Source organism: Pipistrellus kuhlii, unplaced genomic scaffold (genome assembly GCF_014108245.1).
Source record: "Pipistrellus kuhlii isolate mPipKuh1 unplaced genomic scaffold, mPipKuh1.p scaffold_m20_p_96, whole genome shotgun sequence".
NCBI classification, from domain to species: Eukaryota; Metazoa; Chordata; class Mammalia; order Chiroptera; family Vespertilionidae; genus Pipistrellus; species Pipistrellus kuhlii.
In genome coordinates this window covers 42,605-59,400 of record NW_023425602.1, presented here as the reverse complement: position 1 = coordinate 59,400, position 16,796 = coordinate 42,605, and the positions used below count along the sequence as shown (strand labels likewise).

The following is a 16,796-nucleotide window of genomic DNA, read 5'->3' as shown; positions in this document are numbered from 1 at the left end:
GCAATTCAGCCTTGGGGGACTACTAGACATACATTAAGGGTACCTGGTCAATAATTAATATTTAGCTCGGGTAAAATCTCCCTTTTGAACGGGAAGACTAAAATCCAATTTGTCCTTATGTGGGTTGAAAATGAAGGCGAAATCGAAATCGCCAGAAGTAACAATATTCTCGGATCAAGACCCAGCCCCGTCCCTGAAAACACAGGGAAAGAAACCGGGAAAGGAGGTGGGTGAACACATCCAGAGAAACCCCACCTCCCACCCTTGTGTTGGGCGTTTCCTTCAACCGGCTTAGATCTAATTCTAAAAAATACTACAAATTAAAAAAAATAAATAAAAAAAAATCAATTAGGAGGAAGAAGCAGAGGTTTCACTTAAACTAGTATTTCTTTAAAAAGGGAAATAAAACAAAGTATCATCTTTTTCAATTATATTCTATAAGTTATATCGCATACATTGTTTTTTTAAGGAGAAATGAGTGATTAGGGTAGCCAGCAAAAGTTGGTCAAAATGGGGTTCCATGGTGTAATGGTTAGCACTCTGGACTCTGAATCCAGCGATCCGAGTTCAAATCTCGGTGGAACCTTAGCTTTTCATCATTTAGGACCACGCATCGGTGATCTCCGCACTTCCAGTGCGCACCATCAGCCACCACCGTTCTCAGTGGGAGCGTCACCCTGGGGGGCTGAATGCCCTTTTGAGTGGATGCGGCGAGGCGCGCCCGGCGCCGCCACTCCGGCTTCCGGGAAGAGAATGGGAGGCGATGGAGAAGAGGAAGACACAACAGAACTGTTTTCCAGAACTGAAGACCTTCCATCTCCGACCAGAGAGTCTCCCCATTCCGCTGCCTCGCGGACAAAGCTCCAAAGACGTGCTGTGGATACCAGGGCCCTGGGATGGGAGCAAGCGAAGGCCCCGAAAGAAAGCAACGCGCGCCTGTGGAGGATGAGGCGCAGGAAGGCATCTTCCAAGAGCAGCGCTGTGAGTGCAGCACGTCACGTGACGCCCTTTACATCTCTCCGTGAAGGAAAACAATTCCCACACCAGATTTCTGGTCCACCAAACCACCACCTTAAAAACTCTCAAAAGAAATTGCCTCTCATGTCCCTTTCTCAGAAAGCTTCTGAGGAATAGTTCCACCAAACAGGCGATTAAACTATTGATAAGAAAAAGGAGGATGGGTAATGGGCGGGGGTGGGGGGTGGGCGAGGTGGAGGGTGGGGGGTTCGAACATGGGAGAACAGTGAAGACAAGTTCCAGGGTGCCTGCTGCTGAGTTCGGGGCAGAAGTAGAATATTGGGGACCAGCTATAATTATAAGAAACATTAATTCTGCTCTGTCAACCATGATTGCCTTGTTCTGATTAAAGAAAGGACAATCCAACCCCTGGGACATTGTACACGCCTGGGACCTGGGAGCCAGCCTTGGAATGCGGTCCATCCTCATTCAAGAACTGCCCATTAACATGGAAAGATCAACAACCTTGTCCAGACAACAGAATCCCACCGCAGCCCACATTGGCTAATTCTCCATGTAATCTTTGTCCTCCCAAATATAAGCAGCTGGCTTATGGGGTTGGGGTTGGGGGGTGCAGAGCAGACTTAAAATATATATATATTTTTCTTGATTTCAGAAAGGGAGAGAGAGATATACAATAGAAACATCAATGATGAGAGAGAATAATTGATTGGCTGCCTCCTGCACTCCCCCCCACCACCATCCAGCCCACAATTCCTGGCATGTGCCCTTGTCCAGAATTGAACCCAGAACCCTCCAGTCCACCCACTGAGCAAAACTGGCTAGGGCCAGATCAGATGTCTGGCTGATCTGCTGCTCTCCCGCGCAGCAGGCAGTATTGAAATAAACACTCATCCGACTCAATCCTGTTTCTGCTGAATTGGCTCAGGTAGTGACAGCAGCCTGAACCCCTGGCTGTCTGATTTCAGTTAGAAAACAATCAGTCTGTAGTAGCACAGAAGAAGGACTACAGAAAAATATTTCCAAAACAACAAAAACAAAAAACCTCCGTGTTTGATCATAAAAGAGTGTGAAAGGTTGGTGTTGAATTAGGAATAAATGTTTAGAAAAGCAACTGATTGAAGATGGCAGTGTAGGTAAATGTCTGCATTCGCCGCCTCCTACAACCAAATCAAAATTACAACTAAAATACAAACAACCATCATTCAGAACTGCGTGAACGCTGGCAGAATGGAAGTCCTTCCACCAGAGAAGTAAAGAAGAAAGCACATGGAGACTGGTAGGAGAGGCGGAGGCGTGGGACAGGCTGGCCCATCACTCACGTGTGCCACTTTTTTAATTGGGAGGAAGATATTGATAGTCAGTCTCCTGTGAGAAGCCAGGGGCCCTAGCACCACACCAGACCCGCAGCCCTGGGAAGAGTCCCCACCACTACGAGCTATAAAAACCAGCCAGGATTGTGGCTAAGTGACATAGAGGCTGCTGGGGACCCAGGTGTTCCTGTTAAAGGGCCAGCACACTAATTTACTCAGACTCCAGCACTGTATAGCTTTGGGGAACCAGACACATATAAGGAGGAACTGGGTTGACTGGCATTAGGTCAGGAAGTCAGGGGCAGCTTTCTCCCAGACAGGAGTGCTCACAAGGGTCGTTGTTCCTGTGCCAGGACCTGCTGTATTGCAGAGCTGACTGAATGCCATATATGAGTCTCCATCAGCCTGGAGCACACTGTTTGCTCAGTCCTGGTGATTCCCTGGGACCCCACCCCATCCAATTTTCAGCCCTACCCAAGCTCTTTTGCAGAGAGCTTGGGTAGGGCTCTTTCCCATATGAATGGAAAAGAGCTTCTGACTTTGCTAAAAATCTCTCATTCAAGCAGCAGCTGGTGACAGTGTGCCCTGAACCTGTGAATAAAAGGACCAAGACCTGAGGAGAGAACCAAAATGGTGGCCTAGGTAAGCACCTAAGCTGCCACCTTGCCCAACAATTTCAAAAACTTCATCCAAAACCACAGGAAAGCTGGTGGAGTGGAAAATCTACAACTAGAAAGGAGAGAGGCTCACAGATTGGACTGCTCGCTCGCAGAGAGGAAGAGCGGCTGAATGCCTGGCTGGCAGGAGGGCAGGAACTCCTGATTGCACTGAACCCTTTCCGACTGCACTGATCCCCAACCCCAGCCGAAACCCCGTGGACCCAGGCTCATACGGGTGGAGTCTGGACTGTAGAGAAAGGCGCCCAGAGACTCAGAGACTGGGAGACCGGGGGAGCCGGGAGCCGCAGCGGGCAGGGTCTACAGTCGTGCGCGAGTGAGTGCGAGCAGAGAGGTCTGATCACGGAGGTCGCTGCGGCCTCTCTATAGCAGAAGGAGTCAGAAGCTCCAGACTACAGAGACCCAACCCAATTCTGGGAAAGCCCCTGGGGCACCCACACTCTTGCATGGGGAATCAGGATGGTCAGGTGGAAACTCAGGTGAGCGCACAAGGGTAGGGCTGATGGGAAGCCAAGACTGTCAGCTCAGCCCTGAGACTCCGCCCCATCCAAGCTGTGCTCAGAGGCTTTTGTAATTTTGAAAGTCTGATCCTATAAGACTGTCTCCAATACAGAAGGTATCCCAGAGTAGACACAGCTGATACATCCAATGGGCCTGGAGGTCAATTCCTCCCAGGGATACCAACAACAATCAAGACTTAACTACAACAAGGCTGTACACGCAGTCCACAAAGGGGAGCACCAAGAATGTCTACCTCAGGTAACTGGGGAGGCTGACCCACTGGGCTATTCAGGACACCAAACACACAAAGCCACCCTACCAACTCAGGGAAGCAGTGAAAAACGCCGAGACAAGGAAATAGAACTCAAACAAAAGAGGTGGAGAAAAAAAAGACTGGATATAGAGTTCAAAACCATGCTTATAAGGTTTTTCAGGAATTTCCTAGAAAAGGCCAATAAATTTATTGAGACCCCACTAGAAATTAAACATAAACTGACTTAAAAAAATATTATACAGAGATCCAACAGCAGACTGGAGGATCACAGAATCAAGTCAAAGATTTGGAATACAAAGAGCCAAAGGACACTCCTCTGGAGAAACAAGAAGAAAAGAGAATCCAGAAAGCTGAAGATAGTGTAAGTAGCCTCTGGGACAATTTCAAGAGTACCAACATCCAAATTATGGGGGTGCCAGAAGAAGAGAAAGTGCAAGATACTGAAAACCTATTTGAAGAAACAATGACAGAAAATTTCCCCCTCCTGGTGAAAGAAATAGACTTACAAGTACAGGAAGCATACAGAACCCCAAACAAGAGAAATCCAAAGAGGAACACACCAAGACACATCATAATTAAAATGCCAAGGGCAAAAGACAAAAAGAGGATCTTACAAGCAGCAAGAGAAAAGCAGTTGGTTACCTATACGACTATCAGCTGATTTCTCAACAGAAACTATGCAGGCCAGAAAGAAGTGGCAAGAAATATTCAAAGTAATGAATAGTGAGAACCTACAACCAAGATTACTGTATCCAGCAAAGTTATCATTCAGAATTGATGGACAGATAAATACTTCACAGATAAGAAAAAGTTAAAGAAGTTCCTCACCACCAAACCAGTATTATATGAAATGCCGAAAGGTATTATTTAAGAAGAGGAAGAAGATCAAATGAATTAAAAATTTTAGGAACAGAATAAACTGGTGAATATAATAGAATCAGGGGCAAAGAAAGGGAGTGGATTGACAATTATCAGGGGGAAAAGGACATGGGGGTGCAAAAAGAGACTGGATTAAAATCATACTGAGGACAATAGAAAGGGTGGGGGAGAAGGTAAGGGCAGAGGGTGGGGTGGAACTGGGTGGAAGGGAGCTATGAGGGGAAAAAGGAGAAACAATTGTAATAATTTGAGCAATAAAATTTTATTAATTTTAAAAATATATATTTTATTGATATTTTACAGAGAGGAAGGGAGAGAGATAGAGAGCTAGAAACGTCAATGAGAGAGAAACATCGACCAGCTGCCTCTTGCACACCCCCTACCAGGAATGTGCTGCAACCAATGTACATGCCCTTGACTGGAATCGAACCGCAGACTGACACTCTAACACTGAGCCAAACCGGTTTCAGCTAATTTTTTTTTTAAAGGCCTAAGACCTGGCACTAGCACCAGCCTTCCTTGCTTCACAACTGGGCCTCTCCTGGGCACTTTCAAATCCAATACAAATAGCAAGTAGCAGCCATCTGCAGACCCTTCTGTAGCTCCTGCAGGGTGGTCCCAGGCAGTGGCTGACTTTGTACCTCTTTGGAGGCCCTAGAGCCAGTGCACTCACTGGACAGCTTCAGACCATAGCAGATTATAACTCTATATACCCACAAGCAACTCACTTAAGAGGCAGACTCAGTGAGCACCAAAGCCCCACTGAAGCAAGTCCTGCCCCATAGGAGTGTTTCATGCACAGCAGCTCTTCCACTGTAGTTGCATCTGGTACTCACAGCCAATTGGCCTGGAGGTCAATTCCTCCTGGGGATGCCAGCAGTAGTCAAAGCTCAACTATAAGACTGTACACCCAGCCCACACCGGGATGCACCTATAGTCCCCATCTCAGGTGATTGGGGAAGTTGGGCCTCTGGGCCCTGCAGGACACCTACTACACAAGGCCACTCTACCAATTCCAGGAAACATAGCAGCCCTACTTAATACATAGAAACAAACACAGGGAAGCAGCCAAAATGCGAAGACAAAGAAACATGTCACAAATGAAAGAAATAGAAACAAGCAACCTTTGGACACAAAGTTCAAAATTATGGTTATAAAGTTACTACAGGATCTTAATGAGAGCTTCAAGGGACTTAGTGAGAATGTGAAATACATGAAAAAGGACCAGTCAGAAATTAGGTATAAACTAATTGGAATAAAAAGTAATTTACAAGAATACAACAGTAGGGTGGAGGAGTTTGAGAATCAAATCAGTGATTTGGAATATGAGGAAGCAAACAATACCAAATCAGAAGAGGAAAATGGAAAAAAAATAAAAAAATATGAAGAAAGTGTAAGAAGTCTCTGGGATAACTTTAAGCATAGTAACATTTGTATTATGGGTGTGTCGGAAGAAGAGAGAGAACAAGATACTAAAAACCTATTTGAAGAAATACTGACAGAAAACCTCTTCTATCTGGTGAAAGAAATAGACTTACAAGTCCAGGAAGCACAGAGAGTCCAAAACAAGGGGAATCCAAAGAGGCACACACCAAGACACATCATAATTAAAATGCCAAGAGCAAAAGACAAAGAGAGAATATTAAAAGCAGCAAGAGAAAAATAGTTATCCACAAGGGAGCACCTATATGACTGTCAGCTAATTTCTTAACAGAAACTATGCAGGCCAGACAGGAGTGGCAAGAAACATTCAAAGTGATGAATAGCAAGGACCTACAACCAAGATTACTCTATCCAGCAAAGCTGTCATTCAAAATTGAAGGTTAAAGAGTTTCACATATAAGGAAAAGCTAAAGGAGTTCATCACCACCAAACCAGTATTATATGAAATGCTAAAAGAAGAGGAAGTAGAAGAAAAAGGTAAAGATAAAAATTACAAACAACAACTGATGAACAAAAAGATACATATAGAGACAGTAAAGCAACAGCAGACTGTCAAATTACAACGGGAAGGGTAGGGAGATTTGGGGGAGATAAGAGATCAACTGAAGGACTTGTATGCATGCGTATAAGTATAACCAATGGATGCAAAACTCTGGGGGGTGAGGAGTGGGAGGGTGCAATGGTAAGATATGTATACATATAATGCCTTATAAAAAATGAAAAAAAATTACGAACAACAAATACATACCTATCAACAAGTGAATCTAAAATTCAAGTGAATAAAAAATCTGATGAACAGAATAAACTGGTGAATATAATAGAAAGAGAATGGATTGACAATTCTCTAGGGGAATGGGTTGTGGGGGTGCAGGAAGAAATTGGACAAAAATCATACACCTATGGATGAGGACAGTGGGGGCAGGGTAAGGGCAGAGGGTCAGGTGGGAAATGGATAGAGGGGAGCTATGTGGGGTGGAAAAGAGGAACAATATTTATTTAAAACAATTTAATCTAAAAATTGAAACGAACAAGAAATTTAATGAACAAAATAAACTTGTGAATAAAATAGAATCAGAGGCATGGAAACGTGGAACAGGCTGACGAATCTGAGGGGAGGCAAGAGGGGTGGGAAGAGTTTAACCAAAGATCTTACCTATTGACACAAACAATAGGGTGGTAAAGGCCTGGGCTGGGGTGGGAATGGGGAGGGAAATGGGGAACATCTGTAATACTCCCTACAGTAAGGATTTAAAAAATATTTTTAAAGAGCCTAACTAAGTACCCACCAACAGAATGCACAAATAAGTTGTGGCATATTCATAGAAGAAAATAAAAATGTAGCAATGGAAAAGAAAAAAAAAGTTTTAAAAAGTAAGCAAAGGAACAGGAGGAAATTATGTTGGAAAATTGTTTGGCAATATCTAAAACTAAAGATATACCCACTGTAACTTACCTATCCCACTCCACGAAGTGACCTCCCCTGTTCACTCACAGACATTTATAAGAATGTTCAGCTGAAACCGGTTTGGCTCAGTGGTAGAGCGTCGGTCTGCGGACCGAAAGGTCCCAGGTTCGATTCCGGTCAAGGGCATGTGCATTGGTAGACGTTTCTAGCTCTCTATCTCTCTCCCTTCATGTATTTAAAAATCCCCTGTTTAAGAAAAGAAAAAAAAAAGAATGTTCAGGGAAGCTTTCCTCATAGTAGACAATAGCTGAAGGCAACTCAATACTCATCAATGGCAAAATTCTTAAATAAATAGTGTTATATTGATACAGTGAATCACTACTCAGCAGAAGAAAATTAAATTATTGATATAGATAAGAATTATTTTTACAGACATAACGAGTAAAAAAAAAGTCAGACAAAAAAGTGCTTATTGAATGATTTTTATGTATATGAAGTTCAAGAATAAGTGAAATAATGAATGTTTCTATTAATAGAAATATGAAATAGCGATTTCTTCTGAATAACCTCTGGGTGGGTATCAATGGAGATAAGCAAGAGGGCCTTCTGGGAAGCCGAGAACATTCTTCATTGTTATCTGGAGAATAGCTACTACACAAATGTAGCTAATCCGTACGTTCTATGCTGAAACACTGCCCTGCATGCGTATTTACCTAGATAAGTTTAAATTTACTACCCGGTTTCCCCAAAAATAAGACAGTGTCTTATATTAATTTTTTCTCCCAAAGTTGCGCTAGGTCTTATTTTCAGGGGATGTCTTATCTTTCCATGCGCTGGTCTTATTTTTGGGGAAACATGGTATATACGGGTAAGACAATTTCTTATTCAATGTCAGACGCTATACCATGTAAGTTCTGAAGATACTAAAGAAGGGAGAAATTGTAATGTTGGGAAGATAGAGAAAGTCTATGTGAAGCTGATTCTGGAGGGAGTGGGCCCCTGCCAGGAGAGCGTGTGAAGTCTAGCACTGGGAGGGAGAGCAATGACCCCAGAACTTAGAGGCCTCTAATCTTCTGGGCCCATACATGATTCTCCCTGCAGTCCAGGATGCCATTCCCACTGCAGTGCTATTCTTTCTTCTTAGCACCCGTCTCTTCCTCCATGGCAGTGAGTAACCTATACTGATGTGTTTAACAACCTAATGCCACTCCTTATTCTAATTACATCATACTAGGTAACAAATTGCCCAAACCTTAGAGCTTGATGGTGTGATCCTCCCACTCCATGGGGCAGTGACTGTAGTGAGTTTCTTTCTGGGCCAACAGTTCTTTTGAGTCCCAATTTCAATGTCAAATAGTATCTTATGTGTACATGTCAGCCATGATATTTCAGATCTGGTTGGTGGACAAATGGTGGTGATGCAGGTCCAACCCTCTCTGGTTTGGTCCTGGGCATCCTTCAGCAACACACAGCTGCTGTCTGCTGGTATGGCGAGGCGTCGTCAGCATCTTCCATCTCTGAACTGTTTCTCTTCTGTCTTCATGGCTGGAACACTTCTGTCTATTTCTCTCTGTTACAGGAATTTAAAAAATGGGTATTGGATTTTGTTGATTGCTTCTTCTACGTCTATTGATATGATCATTGATTTTTGTCTTTCAGTTTCATTATATGGTGTATTATGTTTATTGATTTGCAAATATTGTACCAACCTTGTATTCCTTGAATAAATCCAACTTGGTCATGGTGTATGATATTTTTAAGATATTACTGGATTGATTTGCTAATATTGTGCTGATAATTGTAGCATCTCTGTTAATCAGGGATATTGGCTTATTATTCACTTTCTTTGTAGTATCTTTACTTGGTTTTGGAATTAGTATAATGATGGCCTCATAAAAAGAGCTTGAAAGTGTTCCTTCCTCTTGTATTTTATGGAATAGTCTGAGGAGTACAGGTGTTAGTTCTTCACTAAAGATTTGGTAAAACTTCCCTGTGAAGCTGTCCAGGCATGAGCTTTTGTTTGCTGGAAGTTATTTTTTAATTTATTAGAGGCCTGATGCATGAAAATTCATGCACCGGAGGGAGTCCCTCAGCCTGGCCTGCCCCCTCTCATAGTCCAGGAGCCGTCAGGGGCAGGAGGCAACTGGCGATCAGGGGAAGGAGACACCCATCACACCTCTGCTGCTGCCATTGGTGGTAGCACAGGCCTTGGGAAGTCCTGGGTGGCTGGGCAGCCACCATCCAAGGTTTTCCTGCACCTCAGGCGGCCCTGGGTGGCGAGGGGGGGGGGGACGCTGGGGGACTGGGCACTGCCATCTTCTGTCTGTGGGCGCTGACATATTTGAGGGCATGGCAGTCAATTAGCATATTCCCTCCTTATTGGCTGTGGGTGTCATCATCTTTGTGATGGTGTGAGGGTCTATTAGCATATTCCCTCTTTATTAGCTAGGATTACTGTTTCAGTTTCCTCAATTGTTATTGGCCTATTCAGGTTTTCTGATTTTTCCTGATTCAGTTTGGGAAGATTGTATTTTTCTAGGAATTTGTCCATTTCATCCACATTGTCCAGCTTGCTGGCATATAGTTGTTCATAGTATTTTCTTACTATGAACAATCCTTTGTATTTCTTTGCTGCCAGTTGTTACTTCATCGCTTTCCTTTCTGATTTCAATTATTTGGGTCCTCTCTCTGTTTCTTTTTTTTTCTTCTTTTTTTAAAAAAATAAATCTTTATTGTTCAGACTATTACAAATGTGATCCTCTTCCCCCCCTCAATTGCTCCCCTGCACCAGGTTCCCACCCCACCCTCTGTCCTTTTCCCATCCCCCATTGTCCTCATCCATAGGTGCACAGTTTTTGTTCAGTCTCTTCCCGGACCCCCACTTCCCTTTTCCCTGAGAATCATCAGTCCACTCCCCTTCCATACCTCTGATTCTATTATATTCACCAGTTAATATTGTTCATCAGATTTTTAAATTCCCTTGGTTTTTAGATTCACTTGTTGATAGCTACGTATTTGTTGATCATAATTTTTATCTTTATCTTCTTCCTCTTCCTAAATAACCTCCTTCAGCAATTCATATAATTCTGGTTTGGTGGTGATGAACTTTTAGCTTTTTTTTATTTGTGAAGCTCTTTATCTGTCCTTTGATTCTGAGTGATAGCTTTGCTGGGTAGATTATTTTTGGCTGTAGGTTCTTGTTATTCATCACCTTGAATATTTCTTGCCATTCCCGTCTGGCCTTCATGGTTTCTGTTGAGAAATCAGCTGACAATCTTATGGGTGCTCCTTTATATTGTAGGTCACTACCTGCTTTTCTCTTGCTGCTTTTAATATTCTCTCTTTGTCTTTTGCTCTTGGAATTTTAATTATGATATGTCTTGGTGTGGTCCTCTTTGGATTCCTTTTGTTTGGGGTTCTGCGGGCTTCCTGGACTTGTAAGTCTATTTCTTTCCCCAGGTGGGGGAAGTTTTCTGTCACTATTTCTTCTAGTACTCTTTCGGTATCTTGCTCTCTCTCTTCTGGAATCCCCATAATTCTGATGTTGGTTAGCTTGAAATTGTCCCAGAGGTTTCTTACACTATCTTCAACTTTCTGGATTCTCTTATCTTCTCCCTTCTGCAGAGGAGTGTCCTCTGGCTCTTTGTGTTCTAAATCTTTGTCTTGATTCTTGCGACCTTCTAGTCTGTTTTTAGGACTTTGTATAATATTTTTTATTTCAGACAATGTTTTCTTCATTTCTTGTTGATCCCTTATTATTTCTAGTTGCTCCCTTTTCATATCCTCATAGGTCTCATTTATTTTATAGGCCTTTTTTAGGATATTGTTGAATAACCTTATAACTGTAGTTTTGAACTCAATGTCCAATCTTTTCTTTTCCTCCATCACCTTCCTTTGTGTCCTTCTTCTTGTCTGCATTTTAGTTGTTTCCCTGATTTGATGGAATAGCTTTGTGTGCTAGGTGTTCTGGTAGAGCCCAGTAGCACAGCCTTCCCAGTTACCTGCAGTGGACAGTCATGGTGTAGCCCTTTGTGGGCTGTGTGTGCAGTCTTGTTGTTAAGCCTTGCTTATTGTTGGTATCACTGGGAAGCGTTGATCTCCAAGCCAATTGGCTGTGAGGATCAGCAGTGTCTCAGCTAGGAGGGTTTCCGTACTCTGCTTGAATAGGGCGGGGTCTCGGGGTGGCGGGGTCTCGGGGTGGCACAGACAATCTTTGGTTCCCTGTCAGTCTCGCCTTAGAAAAGTCCTGTTCATGGAGCGTTTTGGAAGATTGGTTGCAGGCTCGCGCACACCTCTTTGGTAAAGGCGCAGACAAGCTTTGGATTCCTGCAAGTCCCTCCTTAGAGAAAGCCAGCCTCTGGGAGAGCTTCTGTGCTCAGCCACAGGTAGGGCGGAGTCTCGGGTTGGTGCAGACAAACTTTGTTTTCCCTTCGGCTCCTTCCCAAGTCCTGCAGTAATGGCCTCTGGCTTCAAACACCTCCAAGAGATCTCTGCCCACTGCCTGACAGTCTGGCCTCTCCCTGTCTGGGGCCGTTTATCAGAGCAATAGGGTGATTCTGTTTTCCTCTCGGACAAGAAAGCCAGCCGCGTTAGCTGTTCGCCCTCTCCGCGCCAGGAGTAAGCCAGTAGCGAACTCAGCCCAGCCCTCCCTCTCTGTGTGCAGGGAGTAAGCCAGCAGCAATCTCGGTCTGGCCCTTCCTCTCCACACCGGGATTAAGCCAGAGCCTTTTCGCGCACACAGTTCTCCGTACCTTCACAGTTCCTGAGGTTCAGCGTGCCTTCTCTCTCCTTCCCAGATGGCAGAGCCTCCTCTCAGCCAGCCGTCTGGCGCTTCAGGGCAATGCCTCCCCTGTTTTTCAGTTCTAAATTCAAATTTGTTGTGGTAGGCTGCATTCGGGTGTCTACCTTATGCCGCCATCTTGGTTTCTCCCTCTCTCTGTTTCTTAATGAATGTTGCTTAAAGGTTCATCAATCTTGTTTATCGTTTCAAAGAAGCAGCTCTTGGTTTCATTGATTTTTTTGGTATTGTTTTCTTAATCTCTATGTTATTTATTTATTACTAGAGGCCTGGTGCATGGATTTGTGCACATTAAAAGGTAGTTAATTGGAAGAAATATTTTAATATCACTATTCACTCTTTCTCTAAAATAGAAGTGTCAACCAAATTCATAATCAACAGTGACAGATGGAAACACGTGTACGATTGGTGCCAGTGAAAGCTTTATATAAATAAATAAATTTGCTTAATTAGACCTACTTCCTGATTTAGCTAAACTTTTTTCAATAAAGCACCCCAACTTCTCTTTCAGGTAATTGTTAGCAACACAGCAGTAAATATCAACACAAAGCAGACTATTATTGTAGATCACACAGGGAGAACAAAGGGTACAATATTTAACTGCAGCAGTGTTTGACTATATTCTGCGCAGTGAGAAAACCTGAAGTTATCTTCTTTCTTTTTTTTTAAAAAAAATATATTTTTATTGATTTTTTACAGAGAGGGAGAAGGATAGAGAGTTAGAAACATCGATGAGAGAATCATCGACCAGTTGCCTCCTTCACGCCCCCTACCAGAGATGTGCCCACAAACAAGGGCATGCCCTTGACTGGAATTGAACCCAGGACCCTTCAGTCCGCAGGCTGACGCTCTATTCACTGAGCCAAACTGGTTTTGGCTGAAGTTATTTTCAAGGCCCACCATTTCTTACTTCTTTTCAGTTGGATCAAGTTTCTAAGCTTTCTAAATCTCTGTTTTCTGGCTAACAAAAAGAAAATAGGATTCTACTGAGTTTCTTATCTACCTCCTCCAGGACTTCTGTGAGGATCAAATGAGATGAGGTACAGGAAAATGTCTCTTAGACATTTGGTTAAAGTGTAAAATGTTTGCACTTAGCCATAAAGCAAGTTGTGTTCCTGGGCTGAAGAAACTGCAAGGAGGCTGTTTGCTAGGGAGAGGAAGCCGGGCGTTGCTATGTGATGTCATTACCCGGTGCCCACAGCCACTGTTTCTGGGTGGGGCTGGATTGTGGGCTGCATTTTGTGCCATGGGATCTTGGCAGTGTTGGCTGCAATTTGGTGGGCTGTCACTCTGGGGTGATGGCAGGACCTGTGTCCCTCTTGGGAGAAGCTGAGGTTTGTTGGTGTCAGATCCACGGTGCAGTTTCTTTGTAAATGGCCAGTGCACACATGGCAGCTCCTGTGTTGAGCATCTGTCCCCAGGTGGTCAGTGTGAGTCATAGCTATCAGTCATGTGGTTGAAAGGATACTTAGGCTTTTATATACACTAGAGGCCCAGTGCGTGAAATTTGTGCATGGGCAAGGTCTCCAGGCCTGGCAGGTGATCAGGGCCAATCAGGTTCTGTGCCTCCCAGCCTCCCTGCCTCCTCCTTCCCTTGTTCCCTCAGCATCCCACCGCTGGTCACTCGCCATGTTCCAAGCTGCTCCCTGGTGGTCAGCACATGTCATAGCAAGCAATCAAAATCCCAGCCTCTGGGCTGAACTCCCAAGGGAACAATTTGCATATTAGCCTTTTATTATATATGATACAATAGATACTAGAGGACCTGTGTACAAACTCATGCACGGGTGGGGTCACTTGGCCTGGCTGGGGCCGATCAGAGCATCTGCCCCTTGGTTGGCCAGCCATGGATGTTGGTTGTGGGAGCACACTGACTACTAGGGGACAGCTCCTGTGTTGAGTGTCTGCTCCCTGGTGGTTAGTGCGTGTCATAGCTACTGGCCGGTCATCCAGTCATAATGTTCACTTAAGATTTAATATATATAGACTTAAAGGCCTGGTGTATGAAAATTCTTGAACTCAGGGGGGTGTCCCTTAGCCCAGCCTGTGCCTTCTCATAGTCTGGGACACCTTAGAGGATGTCTACCTACTTCCCAGTGGATCAGGCCTAAGCTGGCAGTGAGACATCTCTGGGAGCCCTTGGGGGATGCCCGACTAAAGGCTTAGGCCCATTCTATGAGGAGCGGGCCTAAGCCTTTAGTTGGACATTCTTAGTGCTGCCACAGAGGCAGGAGAGGCTCCTGCCACTGCCCCTGCACTCGCCAGCCATAAGCAGGCTTCTGGTTGAGCAGCACTCTCCCTGTGGAAGTGCACTGACCACCAGGGGGCAGTGCCTGCATTGAGCATCTGACCCCCTGGTGGTCAGTGTGCATCATAGTAACCAGGCATTCCCGGTCATTCCGCCATTAAGGTCAATTTGTTTATTACCCTTTTGTTATATAGGATAGAGAGATTTCCCTCCTCCTACTTTGGGCTTTTCTTGTTGCTCTCTTTCTAATTTTTTAAGTTGTAGAGTTAGTTTATTATAATTTTTCTTGTTTTTGGAGGTAGGCCTCTAGTGTAATGAACTTCTTTTTGTTTTTGCTGTGTTCAGAGATTTTTAGGTTGTGTACAATTTCATTTATTTACAGGGAGTTTTTGATTCTTTCTTGAGCTCATTGTTAACCCATTCATTGTTTAATAACATGCTACTTACCCTCCAGGTGTTTGAATAGTTTTTAGTGCTTTTACTGCAGTTGATTTTCAGTTTCATGCCATTGTGATCTGAGAAAATGCTTGATATGATAGTAGAGAATTAGTTTGTTCCTTAACCTGTGGTCTGTCTTTGAGAATGACCCATGTGCACTTGAGAAGAATGTATATTCTGCAGCTTTGGAGTGAAATATTCTATAAATGTCAATTAAATCCTTTTAATCCACTGTGTCCTTTAGAGTCATTGTTTCTGTGGTAAATTTTTATCTGGAAGATGTATCCATTGTAGTCAGCAGGGTGTTAAAGTCTCCTACTAAGACTGTATTGTTGTTCGTCTCTCTCTTAAAGTCCTCTGAGAAAAAGGTGCCCTCGAGTTTTGCCTGCTACCAAACAGTCTAGGCTTTCCCCAAATGAGTCTGGAACTGGGATTCAGTGCAGTTGGAAGTGGGGTTCAGAGCAGTCTGGAGCTTTTGTCTCCTTCCCGCTAGGGCAATTCAGGGGCACAGTCAACAGTCCATTCTCTGTATGCAATGTTCGCTCCTCCGGACTGCCTTTCGCCGCTCCTCTGATATCTGCCTTACAACCCAGACTCCCTACGTATGAGCCTGGGTCCCCAGGGTCTTGTCCAGAACTGGGGTTCAGTGCTGTTGGAACTGGGGTTCAGCACAGTCCAGAGCTTTTATCTCCTTCCCACTAGGGAATGCCAGCCGGGCACTCAGCCTCCCCCCCATCTCCGACTCCGTCCTCTCTGCGCGCGAAACGTGTCTCCATACCTTAGGCTTTTACAGCTCCTCTGATTTTCCTTCTGGTTTTTTCTTTCCTTCTAGTTGTAGAATTTCCAGTCAGTCTACTTTCCTGTAGTTCTGAATAATGTCCATTTTGTATTTTAATTGTATTTTTTTGAAATTGTTGTGTGAGGCTGCAGTTAGGCTTTTACCTATGCTGTCATTTTGGTTTCTCTATAGCATTTTTTTATATTGCTGATTTGGTGGTGATAAAATATTTTAGCCTTTTTTTTTGTCTGTGAAGCTCTTTATTTCACTTTCAATTTTGATTGATAGCTGTGGTAGAAAGACTAATCTTGGTTTCAGGTCCTTCCTTTCCATTACCTTGAATACTTCGTGCTGTTCCTTTCTGGCCTGTAGAGTTTCTCTCTTCTAGCCCAACTGGCAGGCTCAGTGATTAAGTGTAGATCTATGAACTAGGAGGTTCAGTTCCTGGTCAGGGCACATGCCTGGGTTGTGGGCTTGATCCCTAGTGTGGGGCATGCAGAAGGCAGCCAATCAGTGATTCTCTCTCATCACTGATGTTCCTAATCACTGTCTCCCTCTCGCTTTCTCTCTGAAATCAATAACAAAATATTAAAAAAAGAAAAATATTATTTTTGTCTTTACTTTTTGACATTTTAATTATGATGTGTGTGGGTATCGTCCTATTTGGGTTCTTTTTGCTTGGGGCTCTCTGTGCTTCCTGGACTTGTGTGACATTTTCCTTGACTAAGTTAAGAAAGTTTTCTGCAATTAGTTCTTCTTTCCTTGCTCATTTTCTTCACTGTCTGGCTTTCCTACAATGCAAATATTGTTACATTTCATGTTGTCCCACAGCTCCCTTGATTGTCCTCCTGATTTGTTTATTTTTAATATATTTTTATTGCTTTCAGAGAGGAAAAGAGAGAGAGGGAGGGAGGGAGAGAGAGAGAGAGGGAGGGAGAGAGAGAGAGAGAGAGAGAGAAAGAGAGAGGGAGCTAGAGATAGATACACCAATGATGAGGGAGAATCATTGATTGGCTGCTTCCTGTACACCCCCCACTGGATCAGGCCCACAACCCAGGCATGTG

At 43.9% G+C, this 16,796-nt stretch overlaps 1 non-coding gene across 1 annotated transcript; it reads left to right on the top strand.

Moving 5' to 3' along the window:
* Window positions 1-514: 514 nt before the first annotated feature.
* On the top strand, window positions 515-586 carry TRNAQ-CUG. Its single transcript has one exon. It is a non-coding gene; the product is annotated as a tRNA-Gln (tRNA).
* The last annotated feature ends 16,210 nt before the right edge of the window (window positions 587-16,796 follow it).